This window comes from Rosa rugosa, chromosome 4 (assembly GCF_958449725.1).
Source record: "Rosa rugosa chromosome 4, drRosRugo1.1, whole genome shotgun sequence".
In the NCBI taxonomy this organism is placed as follows: Eukaryota; Viridiplantae; Streptophyta; class Magnoliopsida; order Rosales; family Rosaceae; genus Rosa; species Rosa rugosa.
The window spans coordinates 55,112,746-55,131,242 of NC_084823.1; the positions used below are offsets into that span (position 1 = coordinate 55,112,746).

General features: G+C 38.0%; 1 long non-coding RNA gene across 1 annotated transcript; it reads left to right on the forward strand.

Annotated features, from left to right (window-relative positions):
- Positions 1-1,630: 1,630 nt before the first annotated feature.
- On the forward strand, positions 1,631-3,919 carry LOC133742133 (uncharacterized). The gene is made up of 6 exons (XR_009862375.1): positions 1,631-1,808; positions 1,977-2,074; positions 2,143-2,193; positions 2,770-2,855; positions 3,099-3,164; positions 3,767-3,919. It is a non-coding gene; the product is annotated as an uncharacterized LOC133742133 (long non-coding RNA).
- The last annotated feature ends 14,578 nt before the right edge of the window (positions 3,920-18,497 follow it).

The window sequence follows — 18,497 nt, forward strand, 5'->3', positions numbered from 1 at the left end:
TTCAACAACAAACAGCCATATGCATGCATGCATGTGATCAGCAGTTTTACCAAAAAAGAAGTTCATTGCAAAACGTACCCTGAAACCGGCCGGTAGAGAGGTTTCCAAGTATTCGACCTGTGGAATGATTTCACGTACACTTCAGTGTTTCACATGCATGCCTCCTCACACTATGTCAAAAAATGCTTCATACCATACCCTTCAGACGACAGAAGACGTTTTTTCTGTTGTCTGATTTTTTTGAACGTCTTCAGACAACAGATTTAACTATTTATGTCGTCTAAATGGTATCAAAATCAACACCAATTCAACTTTTTTAAGTTTGTTATAATTTAGAAAATTCAGACAACAGATTCTGTTGTCTGAGTAAATGAAAAAAACATATGAGGACAGACTTGAAAAAACAGGAGCAAAATACTGCTACCCCGCCTATTTTTTTAGTCAAAAGTTAAACTTCCCACTTCTTTTTTTCCAGACATATTCGCACTTCATCGGGTCACTTCGTCCTAAAGGCCAAAACGCCGTCCTAAAGCTCAGTCTCTCCTCAGCTCAGTCGCTGGTGACTGGTGAGCCTCTCTCTCTTGCTCGACCTTCTTTTCCATCGTTGCTGTCGCTCTGTCTCTCTCTGTCGCTCTCTATTTCTCTCTGTGCGGATGAACTTTGGAAGTCCGGAACAAGATCGGAACTCTGAAGCAAATCGGATCGGAAAAGCTTCTTCGTCGCTCTGGGTCTTTCTCTCTGCGCGGCTGAACTCTGGAACTCTGAAGCAGATCGAAACTCTGAAGCATCGGATCGGAAGCTTCTTCGTCGCTCCGGGTCTGTCTCTCTGCGCGCGCGGCTGTACTCTTAAGCAGATTGGAAGCTTCTTCGCCCCTCCGTACTGGAGTCGACTCTTCCTCCACCAGATTCAACCGGAAGCTTCTTCCCCCCTCCTCTCCACAGCTCCTCCCCTCTGCTTCTCCACGGTAAGTGATAATCTTTGCTTGAAGCCTTGAATTGATAATCATAATCTGGAAATTGATAATGTTTGTTCTTGTTGAGTTGATGGCTTGTTGCTGGAAAATGGAAATTCCGAAATTGATGATCTTATTGTTCTTGTTGCTGGAATTGTTGTTGAGTTAAGTTGTTGCTGGAAAGTGGAAAGTGATAATCATCTTGTTGAGTTGTTGCTGGAAAGTGAAAATTCCGAAATTGATAATCTTCTTCTTGTTGCTGGAAAAGTGGAAATTGATAATGCATTTGTTTTGGATGTTTCAGTTGTAGGCAGTGGGCTTGTTGATTTGGTCATTTGTTGCAGGATGTTTCTGTTGTAGGCAGTACCGTAGTAGGCAGTAGGTGCTAATCCGTGCTATAATCATATAATGTTAACTGTTAAATTATAATGAGTTAAATTAGACAATTAGTTAATGAATTAATGTCTAATGTAATGATTTTTGTGTTTCTTGTGTGGGAATGTGGAACGATAAAAACATGGCAGCTGGGAACCCAGTGTATGAAGAATCCGTACTTAGAGGAGTTCAAGAGGCTATATTTTGTTTAGGTATATATTTTGTGTTTCTCAAGGTATATATTTTTGTGTTTCTCAAGGTATATATTTTTGTGTTTCTCAAGGCATATATTTTGTTTAGGTTGCCAATGTGAATTGTGTGTCCCTAGAGTCATTGCCAAGGTATATATTCATGATTCAACTTTGCTGTACTGCTTCTGATTTTTAATCTTGTTTTGTTTTCAGATAATGAATTTTATGTGTGCTTGCTATCCATCATATCGTTCTTTACATAGGCCAAGTAAAAATGGGACACTTGAAGGTTAGCCTTTCTTATAACAGTTTGGATCTCCATAATCGACACCATTTGTATTTCACATCCCTTTTTTTACCCCCTTTATCTTTGTTTCCTCCCTTAATTAGTCTATATTTCCTGGAGGAGTTCTTTCCATATTTTGTAGTAAGAAATGATGTCTCCCTGTATTGACAGTTGGGGAAAACAAAATTCTTGATGCTAAAACTGGTTCAGCAAGCAAGAGGCGACGTAGTACCAAGACTGTTAAAAGTGCAGAAATCATCATTTAACAGGTGTGCTCATCTATATATCATGCGATCCCAATATTACAATGTCAGGTGGTTTTACCTTTTCTTGGTAGGGTCTGTGCTGCTGTGAATAATATTCTTTAGAAAATGAAAGTTGAGATAAGGTAAGTTAATTTCCACTGTAAAGTTGGAACAATTTTATATTACCTTTACCTCTGTGTTACAGTTCATTGAACTAACATGAATCAACAACCATATCTTTGTTTCTTTTCAGTTAAGGATACTTCAATATGCACTGGTTGAGTTTATGTTGGTTGGCTAGGGGTCAACTTTGTTCTGTACCATTTTTGTTTTTCAGTTTATATGTTCTGTACCAACTCCATCTTGTGGAGTTGTTGAGTGGAGAAAGTGGATAATATGATGAGTTTTCCTGCTAGCAGATCAGAAGTGTTTCCAAGTGTTTCAGCAACTTACAAATCAAAGATTGTATAAAACTAATAATTTGCATTATAAAGTATAAACCCGTAAGTAGAAGCAGTATTAGGAATACTTGGGACATAATCAAGATTCAAGAACTAACCGAGATTTGGTCTTGCTGTGGCAGTATTATGAATTTGACTGCTTCTCAAACTTGACTCTTGTAGAGTCAACCAGTTTCTTATAATAACTGCCTTTCAAAATATCAAATTGCAATGTTCCAGTTCTGATTTCTTCAACTCTGATTCCATATATATATGCAGTGGTATAGCGTGCAGGAGGTTCAAAAGTCATGTTATGCAGCTTGAAGCCCTATTGAGAGGAGTGGCGCCAATGTTGACAGCAATAGGTTTGGTTCCATCATTTCTAGCAACAGATTTTGATTATGGCTTATTGGTTTACTCTACAAGTAAGGAATGTTGCGTGGTCTGCATGATTTAGATGCTTGTGTGTTTTGATGTGGACATCCATATGTGGTTGCATCTATTAAGTTTTGGATTAAGATGCTATTATGTAATACGTTTTGTAATTTAATCGATTAATAGTAGTGTTATATTGCTCACTTGCACTAATGTAAAACTTTTGATATCAGGTTGAGGACTAGCAAAAGAAAGATCAAAAGGCCAATAAAGTACATTAACTACCGGGATTATACACGGTAATGACTTTTGCTTATGTCCTAAGTTTGGGATCGTAGAGATTACATTTCGAAATATGACTGCTCTACAAGGGCAAATCACATAGTTCCAGATGGAACTTTGTTTTGCTTCTTTCTTTTGCCTCTGCCACAATTCATGATTTGCCTTAAGAAAATCTGTCTTAGTTATTATGGTATAGGTGATATGTGGGCTGAGTTTCAAATAAGTTTATAGCTTAGAAAATGGAATCAATAATACCATGGTATGGTATTTATGCAATTGAGAACTTTCTATGAAAAGGCTAGAAGGTTTTTGGTGCCATGGCCTCTACTTATTACGTTCTAAATTTTGCTTGTGTTTCCAAACAACTGATCTTGTAAGTTTTTTCACTGATAATTTGCTTATTGTCTCCAACTATGTGTGATTCAAATTCATTTATATATATGTGGGAATTTGATTTTGTCAACCCCATAAACAAAATGCAGTAATATAAAATGGTTTTTTTGTAGTAGTGACATCTTTGCAGACTTTGAAGTTCCTTTAGATGATGGCAAAAAGAAGAAAGCCATAACATCAATCGGAATATTAACAGCAGCACTTCTGCTTCTGCTTTTGGTTGCAGGTATTATGTGGAGTAAGGGCTACATAGGAGGAAAGATCGCTGCAGATAAAGGTTTGAAGCTTGTTAAAGTCTAGTGTGGTCAAAGTCGTAACTAGTATCTTCTATCTCCTAAGAATCAAGTTTTGCCTTGTCCACAATGTCTGAATAGTTCAACTGTTGGCTTAATCATTATGTAACTGTTGGCTAGGTTTAGAGTTGGAACTATGAATTGTATTTTGGATGATGTTGATGCAATGAAACATAGGCATCATTTTGAATGCTGATTTTAGTCCAATTTTATGGTTTTGATGATTGTAGATGAATGATGTTGAAATTGTTGAAAGGCAACAAATATATATATGCAGGTTTCACAATTTATGTTGTATCAAGAAAATAGAAACAACATAAACAAATGATCATCTGTTGTTTCTACCAAGTTCAAACAACATAAAAGTAGAGTTCAAAGAGCTCTCAGACAACAGACGTAAGTGGTTGATATGTTATTTCTACCTACTTCAAACAACATAAAAGTAGAGTTCAAAGAGCTCTCAGACAACAGAAGTAGGTGGTTGATATGTTATTTCTACCTACTTCAAACAACAGAAAAGTGGAGTTCAAAGAGCTCTCAGACAACAAAATCACAATTATCTGTAGTCCAAACAAATCTCAAACAACATAACTTACGATATAAATGTTGTTGCATACGAAATCAGTCGACATATAACTGTCATTGTACTTTAAATCAGACGACAGAAACAACATAAATATGTAGTGGTATGGTGTTTCAGATGACAGAAAGACCCCGATTCTTCAATATTAGGTACTTCAGACGACAATACCTTAAACTGAATCTGTCGTCAGAGTGCATTATCAACGACGGAGAATATCTGTCGTCTGAGTGGATAAGAGACGACAGCCACTTAGACAACAGATTTTTACTTCATCAGACGACAGATATGGTCTGTCGTCTGAAGCATTTTTTGGCATAGTGTCACCTACGGCGGAAATTTAAATACGTGGATTATTTACGTGACATAGAATACATACATGTGGCCATTGGAGTAACATAAGCATGATACTATGATGAAGAAATAGAGGTATCCAACCTAAAATTGCTGACACTAGGGGCTCTTTTATGCTCATAGACAAAGTTATATTTCTTCAATATCGAACAACACTCCACACGGACTTATATCCACCATAGTATTCTGATAAATCATGGGACCGATTCATATTCAGATTGAAAGATCATCCATTCAAAATATCTCATTGTCATTAATATTTGTTAACGTTAGTGATCCGTGGCACTATTGATAGGAGCATTTTAATGTGGTATTTTAATAGTTAATTCCTCACATTTTGCTTAGTTAATTCCTTAACGAATCGATTTTTAATTCAATTTTTATTTTTAGGTACATTGGAGTAGATGATGATGAAATAAGTGTTAGGTCCATAAAATGATGGAGAAAAATGGAAATGCACTAAAAAGGTCAACTTTACACATTTTCCTACTCCGGCTAGGAGAAACCAAGCCAAGCAAGGAAGAAGGAGCGACCACCTGACCAAATGAACTTCAAATGAGCTGAAACCTTCCAGATCCATTCTAGACATCCTAAGAAACATTTCTTATGAAGAGTGCAAGAGCCAAAAAGAAGTGGAAGGCCTTCAAACAGTCAGCCCAATTTTCTGCAGAAGCAAAACTGGAAAACTGGACCTGTAAGGAGTCCAGCAGAAATTCCGGCCCAAACACATGGAGATAAATTCTGAAAATTTTACAGAATGATCTACACTCATGATGGATCATTTCATATGAAGAAGTCACGGGCAAAATCTGAAGTCTTGGTGGAGAATTAATTGAAGGAAAAATGAGTAGAAAGTGACTCAAACCTAACAAATTCCATTAGTGTTTAAATATTCAAACCTAACAAATTCCATTAGTGTTTAAATATTCAAACCTAATAAATTCCATTAATGTTTAAATGCTCAAACCTAACATATCATCATTTGTTTAAATCCAAATAGTTTTGCTTGGTAGCCTATAAATAGAGGCTACAACAAAGAAGAAAGGACATTCCTTCATCCATTCCATTTTCTTTGTCTCTCCATTTCCTTTCCATTTTCCTTTCCATCCTCTAGTTTCAAGTTTAGTCATCTCCACGAGTTCAAGCAAGGCCAAAGAAGAAGAAGAGAAGCCGTGAGCACTTCCATCCATAGCCATCCTTGAAGCTTGCTTTCGAGTTTCAAGAATCCACAACGTGAATCATCCATCTCATCTTCATCCACGGTGTAATCCGATTCTCCTTTGTAACCTTTGCTTTGAATTTTGTTGGTTATGAACTAGTTGACATATATGTTTGAACAAAGTATTATTTCTGGAATTTTTATGATTAATTGAGAATTTTCAGATTCATATATTGTGATTCGAGAGTTGCTTATGTGGGTTTGTTTAATTAAATTTGCGTTATAGATAACTTTTGTATTTTAATCTTATGTGGTTGCAAACACTTAGGGTTTCGATATGAATGGTGCTAGGTTTAAGAACATGAAATCGACTTTTCGTTTTGTGTAAACTTGAATCAAAGTAGTAAAGGTTTTGTACAAAGATCGAATTTAATTAAAGAGAATTGCAATTAGGTGGACTTTTCCATACTAAGTTGTACACTTGAGTTGATAGCCTTTCTCTATGTGTAATGCGTTAAACATGACATGATTGACTAGCTTTCTAGGGTTTGATTGTATGTTTGATAGGATTAATCTAGGTGCTTTCGCTTAGGTTAATTATGTAATACCCGAAAAAATCCAAATTAAATTCCGTGGATTTTTAGAAATGATTTCACGATAGTAGGAGCGAGTACGAAGCTTGGAGAAGTCGTGGAATTAGTTCGAACGATTTTATTTTCGAAAACGAACGTTTTTAGGGGGTCAACAAAGTTGACTTTTTATACGTTCAAAATTTTGGAAAACTTCCTTCATGAAAGTTGTAGAGCTCGTCGATACGAGTTCGTGGACATGTGGAACGCAATATTCGGAGTTCGTATGATTAAGTTATGAATATTTTAAAATTGGGTTTTTTCTATAAATAGAGAAATTTTCCAAATTCTTTCATTAAGGACGAAACTTTTCCCTTTTTGCTAAATAGTCCCTCCGGTTCTCTCTCTCTCTCGATCGAAAACCCTCAGACCCGGAACTATTCGACTGACCCGACCCGGACCCATCTCCGGCCTCCGGCGTCCTCCGGCCACGACCCGGCCCTCCTTGTGATCGCCGCAAGCCGCCCAGTCGCCTGGTGCCACTGTCTTGCACCACCGTTGCCCCCAAACCTGGATCGAAGCGACCCCAGGCGAAGTAACCGACCCGACCGGATCTCATCGACGCCGGCGTTGCACGGGCCGATCCTCCCCATTTTCGTGATCTCCTCCTTCCCCTGATCATCCTCATATCCTCCTTGCTTGACGATTTGGAGTGTGGAGTGAAAGATCACGAGTTGAAGATTTCGACGTCCCTGATTCAATCTGGAATCTGATCAGACGCACGAGATTAATCCAACTTCAACGCTTGATCTAGGACGATCTAGGCCGAACCAGGCTTAGCTCCAGGTATGAAAGTCGACCACCCTTTCATTTTGAACCAGTTTGTAGTTGGTCACTTTGCCATCTGAGGTGGTTGACCGGCGTTGACCGCCGCGTTGACCGCCCACTGACCACCGTTTGTGGCGGCGCATCAGACCATATTTCGAGTTTTCATTATCTAGGCGATGATCTATGCATCCATACGAGCGTTTTGATATATAACATGGTCATGTTAGAAAAAGTTGATAAATAGTGGATTTACGTTTTGACGTTACTATTTAACGTTTTTACGTTTATCTTCGGGTTACGATCTGTGAAGATCTGACCATCGGTTTTGCTTCAATTTTGGATATGTTGATCGTATGACTGTCCCGGTGACCTTGTGAGGTCACGGGCGAAGATCCGACCGTTGGATCTTCGTATAATTGAGAAATAGTGATTCGGAAGGCGATTCGTGAGAATCTGACCGTCGGATTTTCATATAATTTTGTGGAGATGTTAGTAAAGGCGATTCAGGAAGATCTGACCGTTGGATCTTCGTGATAATTTTGGAGGATGATCCTAAAGGCGATCCGTGAGGATCCGACCGTTGGATCATCATTAAATTCAGATCCGACCGTTGGATCATCGTTTAATTTGAATCTGAGCGTTGGATCGTCGTTTAATTACATATTTGAGTTGTTGGCTAAGTCAAGATCATTATTGGACTAGGTGATTGACGGTTTGAGTTGGTGGACGATTGTGGATCGTATTTTGAGCTGAATTGAAGACGCAGCGGGATTATCGAGGTGAGTAAACCTCACGTGGTTCATATTACGAACCCAATACAATTAATTGCTTTATTTTGTTGCAATCATATGAACTATTGTTGGTGATACTAGACATTCCTGTGTGAATGTCTGTATATATATTATTACGTGAAATAATATGTATTGTTGGAGTTGTGTTGAGTTATTGTTGAGAAACAATATATTGTGAGAGATATTGAGTTTATTGTTGAGAAACAATATATTGTGAGAGGTGTTGAGTTTTATTGTTGAGGAACAATAAATTGTTGTGATCTGTGGAGATCACTAGGTCACGAGGTGACCATGGCATCTATTAGTGAATCACGCTCTCGTACCGGGCTGGTGGTTATTAATAGTATTAAATCGTAATCACGTCTGTGGCCGGACGAGTGGTTACGTTCAGTTAGAGCTCTAGTCTGTCTGCCAAATGTGGAGTGAACTTATGAGTGAAATTGAGAGTAACTCATAAGTGTCAATATATATATGGTAACCTTATGAGGGAAATTGAGAGTAACTCATAAGGGTCTATATATATATATGAGTCTGTCTACCAAATGTTGGGAAATCTTATGAGCGAATTTGAGAGTAACTCATAAGTGTCTATATATATATATGAGAGTGAGTGATCTTATGAGCTAAATTGAGAGTAACTCATAAGTGTCTATATATATATATGAGAGTGAGTGATCTTATGAGCTAAATTGAGAGTAACTCATAAGTGTCTATATATATATATGAGAGTGAGAAAGTAACGTGGGTTTGTGGTAGTCTTGAAATCTAATAAATCAACAGTTCTTTCTTGTTTACTCATACTGGCTGTAAAAAGCTTACCGGGTTTTGTGTTGTTGCAACTCCCGGTACACTATTCAAATTGTGTAGCGGGTAATCCTACAGGACAGGAGAACCAGGACGGTGATCGTGCGGTTAGAGCAATTGTTAGAGTTTTACAACAATTGTAAGTTGTGAGGTGTGTTATGCTCATTTGAGCTTTATAATATATTGTGAGAGTGAATTGTAATAATGAACTCGAAGTTTCGAGATTTGGTTTTTTGTAATTGTAATTATTCAGGTTTCGGATTTGAATTTATTATTCAAAATTCGGGGCGTGACAGTTTGGTATCAGAGCGTAAGGTGCATATTTGGTGATGTGTCAATACCTTCCGAGTGATGGCCCGTCTGCAGCGGATCCCCATCGTGTGCTCTTCGGTATTGGCTAAGTCATTGGGTATGCGTGAGTGTTGGGAGTTGTTTAGGCCGCTAGGTCGTTTAGGGAACGTGAATACCTTCCCTATAGTATTGACTTGGTTAATATGAATTTGTATTTGACTTATACTGTGTTTTAAGTGTTATACATGTCTTAGCCAAGCATACTATACTCCTTAGGTGATGGAGATTCGAAGGGGTTGTACTTAGAACCTTACAGTTGTCTTGTAGGTTCGTATTGGAATAAGTTCAGTGGCCGCGAGTTACAATCCTTGAGGAATAGGAACCTCTTGATTCAACTCTGTTAAGTCAACGAGGATTGTTTTATGGAAATGAGGTTCTTTTGATTGTTGAAGTGTTTGGTTGAAGACATGGTGTGGACCTATGCACGTACCTAGTGTGGATACGAGTATGAATTGTTATAAATTTTGTCTTCTTAAGTTGGACGTACAGATGTTTAGATGAGGTGTACGTATCAAGGATTAGATATCTTGTTTTATAAAGAGACGTCTTAGTGGAGTTTTGGTAATTGACATGTGATACGTGATTAAAGTGACTCTGAGGCAATTATGCTGACCTTGTGTGAGATTGAATTCTTAGTGTAGACTAAGAAGGTTGTGTGGTGATTTTATATACACTACGTGATGAACTTTTAGAAGGAAAAGTTATGAGTAAAAGTATGGGTTTTTCCCTGATGTCTATAGCAGACTTGTGAATATAGTTTTGTTCAAGTGAATGAAATTGAATTTTGAGGCCTATGTATGGTGCAGGAAGAAGCATGGAGGACATGTTAGAGTCAGGCAAGGGTTTGCCTTTGGTGATTGATTTTAGGTGATATAGTTAAACGCAATTTCAGATATTGATTTTAGTGACTTTGTTAGGTATCCATAGTGGTCAAGTGAATTACTATGTGATATGGAGTTTGATTCGATTTCTGAATCGCTAAATGTTAGGGATTGAATTGTGGTGAGTTTTTGTTGAAGCAATTGATAGATGGAATTATCGAGATTCTATAAGAGTTGTAAGAGTAACTCTAAAAACGTGGGTTTTTCCTAGCTAACTCAGGATGTGTTTAGCTTTATAAATCCCTAATCCTATCGATGAAATTGTTGTGTTTGGTTTGACTCAGAGGATACTAGCTAGACCTCGATGCGACTTAATTGATTGTTGGATTCTTTTTGAGTGATTGTTTTTATTGCATCATTATGAAAGATGTGTGCAGTAGAGTTGTTTATGGTTTTGAAAATAGTATTGGGTGACCAAGGTTCGATCCTTGGTGTTGTTGTTGGTTAAACAAACAGGAAAGAAAACATGCACACCATCTTATTGAGTTTATATTACAAAAAAAAAAGAAAAAAAAAAAAGAAAAAGGAAAACGAGGACTATGCTGTACTAAGCCTAGTCAGCAGCTCCGGATGGGTTGAGGCTGAGCTCAAGAGAAACTGGAGATCCACGGTTGTAACCGCCTGAGCCACCGAAATAGTAATCATGTGCACTACCTTCCTCGGAAGTAGTCTTCAGGTTACCAAAGACGTCCTCGCCGTGCACGGGGAACAGAGGAAGAGTTTGAACCTCCTGGTGATCTCCTCCTCGTTGTTGCAGGGATGTTTGTCCTCCTGTTGTGCCAAAAGAGTTGGACTGGTATTAGTGTTGAAGTGTGAGGAAGAATATGAAACAAAATTTAAATCAAGAAATCCTTCATTACCAGTAGAATAGGTGGAACCAAAGTTGAGATCAATGGATCTACCATCATCAGTAGAACTAGTGGACCCAAAATTGATGTCAATGGATCCACCAGCTGGCCCAAAATTGATGTCGATGGATCCACTAGCACCAGTAGAACCAGTGGACCCAAAATTGAGATCAATGGATCTACCAGTACCAAGAGAACTAGTTCCCATGGGCACTGGAGCAGCCTGATTACACCTATTCATCTGCTTCTCTCGAGCCCTGACGTTCTGGAACCAAAAGTAAATGTTCTTACCCTCAACATACCCATACTGGTTCAGCTGGAGACAGATCTCGTGAATCTGCTCTGTAGTTGGGCACTTAAATCCCTTGACATAGTAAAGATCCTTGAGGATTCTTATTTGTTCTGGAGTAGGAATCCACCTGGTACGGCTTCGCCAGAAATCCATGTTGGCACTACTTCCAGCTGCTTGGGTGTTTCCTCCCTCCTCTGTTGGTTGCTGTTGTTGTGGTTCCATTTGTTGCGGGGTTTGGAGCTCCATTAGTTGCAGAGTTCGTGGCTCTTGGGTCATGGGGTGAGAGGATGTGGAAATCGAGGAATACATGGTTTAGTGTTTGAGGGAGATTTTGTTAGAAGGATTGGAGTTGTTGAACTGGTGATTGGAAATCTGAGATTCTCAGAGGAAAGATGAGATCGAATCTTCAAATGGAAGAAAAGATCTGAGAAAGAAGGATTGAAGATTTGGAGGAAAAGATTGAAGATCTGAAAGTTCAGAGGAAAGATGGGATTGAATCAACTAGATGGGAGAGAAGATCAGAAGAGAAGGATTGAAATTGATGAAGAAAGGATTTGAGAAGAGAAAGGCTGAAGAGTTGAGAGAGAAAGGCTTGAGCTCGGAAGAAAATTTCTTTTCTTTTGGAGTGAACAGTTTTTCCCCAGAATGCACCTATTTATAGAACAAGGTGAGCAGATCTCCACCGTTGGATGAACGATCTCAGAATTTGAATCCACGCGTTGGATTAAAGTCATCCGAAAACCCGGAAAAGTTGTTGGCGCGTGGAGAGCGTGTAAGGGGACAGGCCGAACCTCGAGATGCTGTGGCAGACAGCTTTAGCCGAAAGCAGATTTGACTGCCGTAAATCACGGAAGGGATAAGCCGTGACACAAGTGGGCCGTACTTGGGCCTGTCTCGGATCAAGGCATCACTGTAGCTGTGGGTGGAGGCCTGATGGGCCGAGTTTCAGAAACAGTTTTGGACATGATGGGCCGAGTTTCTGAAACAGTTTTGGATGAGTTGGGCCGAATTGTTGAAACAGTTGAAACAGTTGGTTTAAATAAAAGGATTGGTATGGATAATAACGTGAGCAGCCGTGCTCGAGTGGTTGAGTGTACAGTTCGTGTACAAGAGGTCTGAGGTTCGAACCTCGCCTCTCGTTTATTTTTATTATGTTCGTTTATGACATAATAAGTATAAAATTTGTACACATTATATTAAGCACAGCTTGTGCTCCAGTGGTTGGGGGACAAAGGTTTCGTGCGGCAGGTTGAGGTTTCGAACCTTGCCTTCCCCGTTATTTTATTTATGTCACTTATGACATAATAAATATAACACGTGAGCATATATTAATGAAGGCAGCTCTTGCTTCAGTGGTTGGGAGCAAAACCTTCGTGTTTGAGGTCGGGAGTTCGAACCCTACCTCTTACAAATATTTTTGGGTCTCGTATATGCTTGATATACGGATGTATATACGGTATGTACGGTATACATACGTATATACGGTCTGTACAGTATGCATACGTATATACAGTTGTACGGTATGCATACGTATACACGATCTGTACGGTATGTATACGTATATACGGTATGTACAATTTCATACCGTAGCCGAGCTGGAAGTTGGTGGGCCGATTGGTAGGTCCAAATAGTAAGCCCAATTGTTCGGCCCGAATAGTAGGCCCAAATGTTAAACCCAAAGTGGTTTGGGCCGGTTCGAAATGTGGATGGTCCGATTTCTTCAGGCCCAATTGGCCAGCCCTAGTGCTTAGCCTAAGGATTGAGCAAGCCCAAGTCATCATCATTGGGTGACATAATTAATTGGCGTGCTTTTGGGGATGATTTGTTTTGAGTGATGCATCTCTATGGTTGTGAAGAGTGGTGCATGCTTAAGTTTTACTATGGAGATTTACCGTGATGCTAATTGAGTAGCGAAACACTTTGTGAGAGTGTTTACTGTGCTTGTATGCCAGCACAGAGTGATGATCTATGTGAAGATCTATGTGATGATCTATGTGAAGATCTATGTGAGGATCTATGAGATGATCCATGTGATGATTTTGTGTAATTGATGTGGATTGATGTTGAACAGTTGTGTTGTGCGTTTACGTTTGTGATGAAAGGATTTAGTGGCCATAGGAATGTATTTTTATACAAAGGGTTGAGGCTCTGTAGATTACTACAGATTTGGAAAAGATGGAGATTCTATGGTTAGGTCAACCTTAATCGAGAGGAATTGACTTACGCTCAAATTTCGGGACGAAATTTCTTTAAGGAGGGTAGATTGTAATACCCGAAAAAATCCAAATTAAATTCAGTGGATTTTTAGAAATGATTTCACGATAGTAGGAGCGAGTACGAAGCTTGGAGAAGTCGTGGAATTAGTTCGAACGATTTTATTTTCGAAAACGAACGTTTTTAGGGGGTCAACAAAGTTGACTTTTTATACGTTCAAAATTTGGGAAAACTTCCTTCATGAAAGTTGTAGAGCTCGTCGATACGAGTTCGTGGACATGTGGAACGCAATATTCGGAGTTCGTATGATTAAGTTATGAATATTTTAAAATTGGGTTTTTTCTATAAATAGAGAAATTTTCCAAATTCTTTCATTAAGGACGAAACTTTTCCCTTTTTGCTAAATAGTCCCTCCGGTTCTCTCTCTCTCTCGATCGAAAACCCTCAGACCCGGAACTATTCGACTGACCCGACCCGGACCCATCTCCGGCCTCCGGCGTCCTCCGGCCACGACCCGGCCCTCCTTGTGATCGCCGCAAGCCGCCCAGTCGCCTGGTGCCACTGTCTTGCACCACCGTTGCCCCCAAACCTGGATCGAAGCGACCCCAGGCGAAGTAACCGACCCGACCGGATCTCATCGACGCCGGCGTTGCACGGGCCGATCCTCCCCATTTTCGTGATCTCCTCCTTCCCCTGATCATCCTCATATCCTCCTTGCTTGACGATTTGGAGTGTGGAGTGAAAGATCACGAGTTGAAGATTTCGACGTCCCTGATTCAATCTGGAATCTGATCAGACGCACGAGATTAATCCAACTTCAACGCTTGATCTAGGACGATCTAGGCCGAACCAGGCTTAGCTCCAGGTATGAAAGTCGACCACCCTTTCATTTTGAACCAGTTTGTAGTTGGTCACTTTGCCATCTGAGGTGGTTGACCGGCGTTGACCGCCGCGTTGACCGCCCACTGACCACCGTTTGTGGCGGCGCATCAGACCATATTTCGAGTTTTCATTATCTAGGCGATGATCTATGCATCCATACGAGCGTTTTGATATATAACATGGTCATGTTAGAAAAAGTTGATAAATAGTGGATTTACGTTTTGACGTTACTATTTAACGTTTTTACGTTTATCTTCGGGTTACGATCTGTGAAGATCTGACCATCGGTTTTGCTTCAATTTTGGATATGTTGATCGTATGACTGTCCCGGTGACCTTGTGAGGTCACGGGCGAAGATCCGACCGTTGGATCTTCGTATAATTGAGAAATAGTGATTCGGAAGGCGATTCGTGAGAATCTGACCGTCGGATTTTCATATAATTTTGTGGAGATGTTAGTAAAGGCGATTCAGGAAGATCTGACCGTTGGATCTTCGTGATAATTTTGGAGGATGATCCTAAAGGCGATCCGTGAGGATCCGACCGTTGGATCATCATTAAATTCAGATCCGACCGTTGGATCATCGTTTAATTTGAATCTGAGCGTTGGATCGTCGTTTAATTACATATTTGAGTTGTTGGCTAAGTCAAGATCATTATTGGACTAGGTGATTGACGGTTTGAGTTGGTGGACGATTGTGGATCGTATTTTGAGCTGAATTGAAGACGCAGCGGGATTATCGAGGTGAGTAAACCTCACGTGGTTCATATTACGAACCCAATACAATTAATTGCTTTATTTTGTTGCAATCATATGAACTATTGTTGGTGATACTAGACATTCCTGTGTGAATGTCTGTATATATATTATTACGTGAAATAATATGTATTGTTGGAGTTGTGTTGAGTTATTGTTGAGAAACAATATATTGTGAGAGATATTGAGTTTATTGTTGAGAAACAATATATTGTGAGAGGTGTTGAGTTTTATTGTTGAGGAACAATAAATTGTTGTGATCTGTGGAGATCACTAGGTCACGAGGTGACCATGGCATCTATTAGTGAATCACGCTCTCGTACCGGGCTGGTGGTTATTAATAGTATTAAATCGTAATCACGTCTGTGGCCGGACGAGTGGTTACGTTCAGTTAGAGCTCTAGTCTGTCTGCCAAATGTGGAGTGAACTTATGAGTGAAATTGAGAGTAACTCATAAGTGTCAATATATATATGGTAACCTTATGAGGGAAATTGAGAGTAACTCATAAGGGTCTATATATATATATGAGTCTGTCTACCAAATGTTGGGAAATCTTATGAGCGAATTTGAGAGTAACTCATAAGTGTCTATATATATATATGAGAGTGAGTGATCTTATGAGCTAAATTGAGAGTAACTCATAAGTGTCTATATATATATATGAGAGTGAGTGATCTTATGAGCTAAATTGAGAGTAACTCATAAGTGTCTATATATATATATGAGAGTGAGAAAGTAACGTGGGTTTGTGGTAGTCTTGAAATCTAATAAATCAACAGTTCTTTCTTGTTTACTCATACTGGCTGTAAAAAGCTTACCGGGTTTTGTGTTGTTGCAACTCCCGGTACACTATTCAAATTGTGTAGCGGGTAATCCTACAGGACAGGAGAACCAGGACGGTGATCGTGCGGTTAGAGCAATTGTTAGAGTTTTACAACAATTGTAAGTTGTGAGGTGTGTTATGCTCATTTGAGCTTTATAATATATTGTGAGAGTGAATTGTAATAATGAACTCGAAGTTTCGAGATTTGGTTTTTTGTAATTGTAATTATTCAGGTTTCGGATTTGAATTTATTATTCAAAATTCGGGGCGTGACAAATTAGCATTGAAAAGTAAAAAATGGGAATTCATTTGCTTTCGAATGTTTCACATGATCAACTCCTTTCTCATGACTTAGATGAACAATATTAGGGTTTGAATCAATTTTAATCATAAGTTTCGGTTTTGATCTTTGTTCCTTCATTCCATTCGTATTTTTATGTTTTTGCATTTTAATTGTTTTTGTTAACTTAGTTTCATTTCCAAAAAAAAACCAAAAACAAAATCCCCCCTTTTCGTGTAAAATGTTTATATTTTGTGAATACATTTGTGAATATTATACTTTGTTTTAATTTTAATTGTTTAATTGTTTGACAATGACAGGTGTACCCTCAATCCCCGGAATAGAACGATCCCTATTTGCTTATACTACTAACGATCTTTTCAGGGTTAAATTATGCGCTTGCTTTGAGCGTATCAATTTTTGGCGCCATTGCCGGGGAATTGAAAAATCACTTGTTTTTGTTTATAATTGTTGTATATAAACTGTTTGATACTTAGTTTAAATTAACTAGGTTGTTTTTTTTATTGTTGAATACGAGTTTAATTGTGAGTTGTAAATTAAAGAAGGAATAGGTGAAGTCGTGTTTATTAATATTGGCCTAAACCCCTTATTGGTACCTAGTTCAGGTCCCTTATGGTTGAGGGCGGCCTTTATTAACATTCATTGAACTGTCTAACACACTTAGGACCTTTTACATCCTAGTAAGAATATCCTATGTGAGATGGTGTCTAGGAAGGGGACAACGTTCATGACGGGTTTTTGAATCCAGAAGTGCTTATAAATGGGCTTAGCTCATGCCAAAATGGATTTTTCCTCTCGTGTTCACCCTCCCCTACTTGGCCATTTCAGTAAGGTTGCCCAACGGATGTAGGAGGGACTTTGTGTCTAGACGACTATACTTGGGCCGCACGTCCACTTGATTTACCGCTTGGAATTAGATTTGATATCAATAATGTTTATAACAAAAGAAATACTTGTGCATACTCTTTACGTGTAAATTATTTTGTTGTTTCACACTTTATACTTGTAAAAATACTTTTTACGTTTTATACTCACTTGTGTACTTAACTTGTGTCTTATGTACAAAATACTTGTTAATTATACTTGTAGTTTGTAATTCATAGTTACTTGTTTATTATTATTATTTTTTTTTTTGTATTTCTTTGTTAATATTAAGTTACTAACTTTATTTAATGTAGGTACCGTCTGGCTGCAAGACGTAAAATACAAGCGCTGCTTGGGAGGCAACCCAATTCAGAATATAATCAGATTTGCTTTCTCTTCCCCTTTTACTCCTCCATTTTCTTTTTGTTTTAGTAGTTATTTTCATAAATTCCATCCCTATATGCTTACTTATTTCATTGCATGCTTTTAATTGATTACATTGAGGATAATGCAATATTTAAGTGTGGGGGAAGGGATTTATATTTTTGTCTTTCATTTTGAATCCTATAAATATTTTTGTCTTTCATTTTGAGTCCTATATTTTAAAAAAAAATAATAATAATAATAAAAAATAAAAAATAAAAAAAATAAAAAAATAAAAAATAAAAAAATAATAAAATAAAATGCATTCATTCAGTCTTATTAAATTCAGCTTTTTACAAAAAAAAAAAAAAAAAAAAAAACAAAAATAAATAAATAAAAAAATAATAATAAAAAAAATAAAAAAAAAAATATCTCCCAAATTGTATATTTTGTATTTCTTAGTTAATTATAGTTACTAACTTTCTAATTTCTATTCTGTCTGGCTGAAAGACGTTAAACTCAAGCGCTGCTTGGGAGGCAACCCAATTCAGAAGTAGCTGTGAAGGAGTCTACCTACACAGATTTGCTTTCTCTTTCCCTATCTCTTTTTATTTTTTATTTTTTTCTCTTTTGTTTTTATTTTAGGATTTATTTTCATAAATGTCTTCTATCTATGCTTATTTGTTTCATTGCATGCTTATGATTGATTACATTGAGGACAATGCAATATTTAAGTGTGGGGGAAGGGATTTATATTTGAGTCTTTTATTTTGAGTCAGATATATTGGAAAATACAAAAAAATCGAAAAATGTCAAAAATTAAAAAAATTTCGTTGATTTTATTTATTGAGTCTTAGTCCTTTGTTTTTATTTTTGAGTCATAGGATGCCCTTTTAACTGTCTAGGATGAGCTTATATCTCTGAAATTAAGGCTAAAAGAGGATCACAAGATTGGGATAATATTTGATGATATTCTTTGGTTAATTATGATTTATGAAAAGCA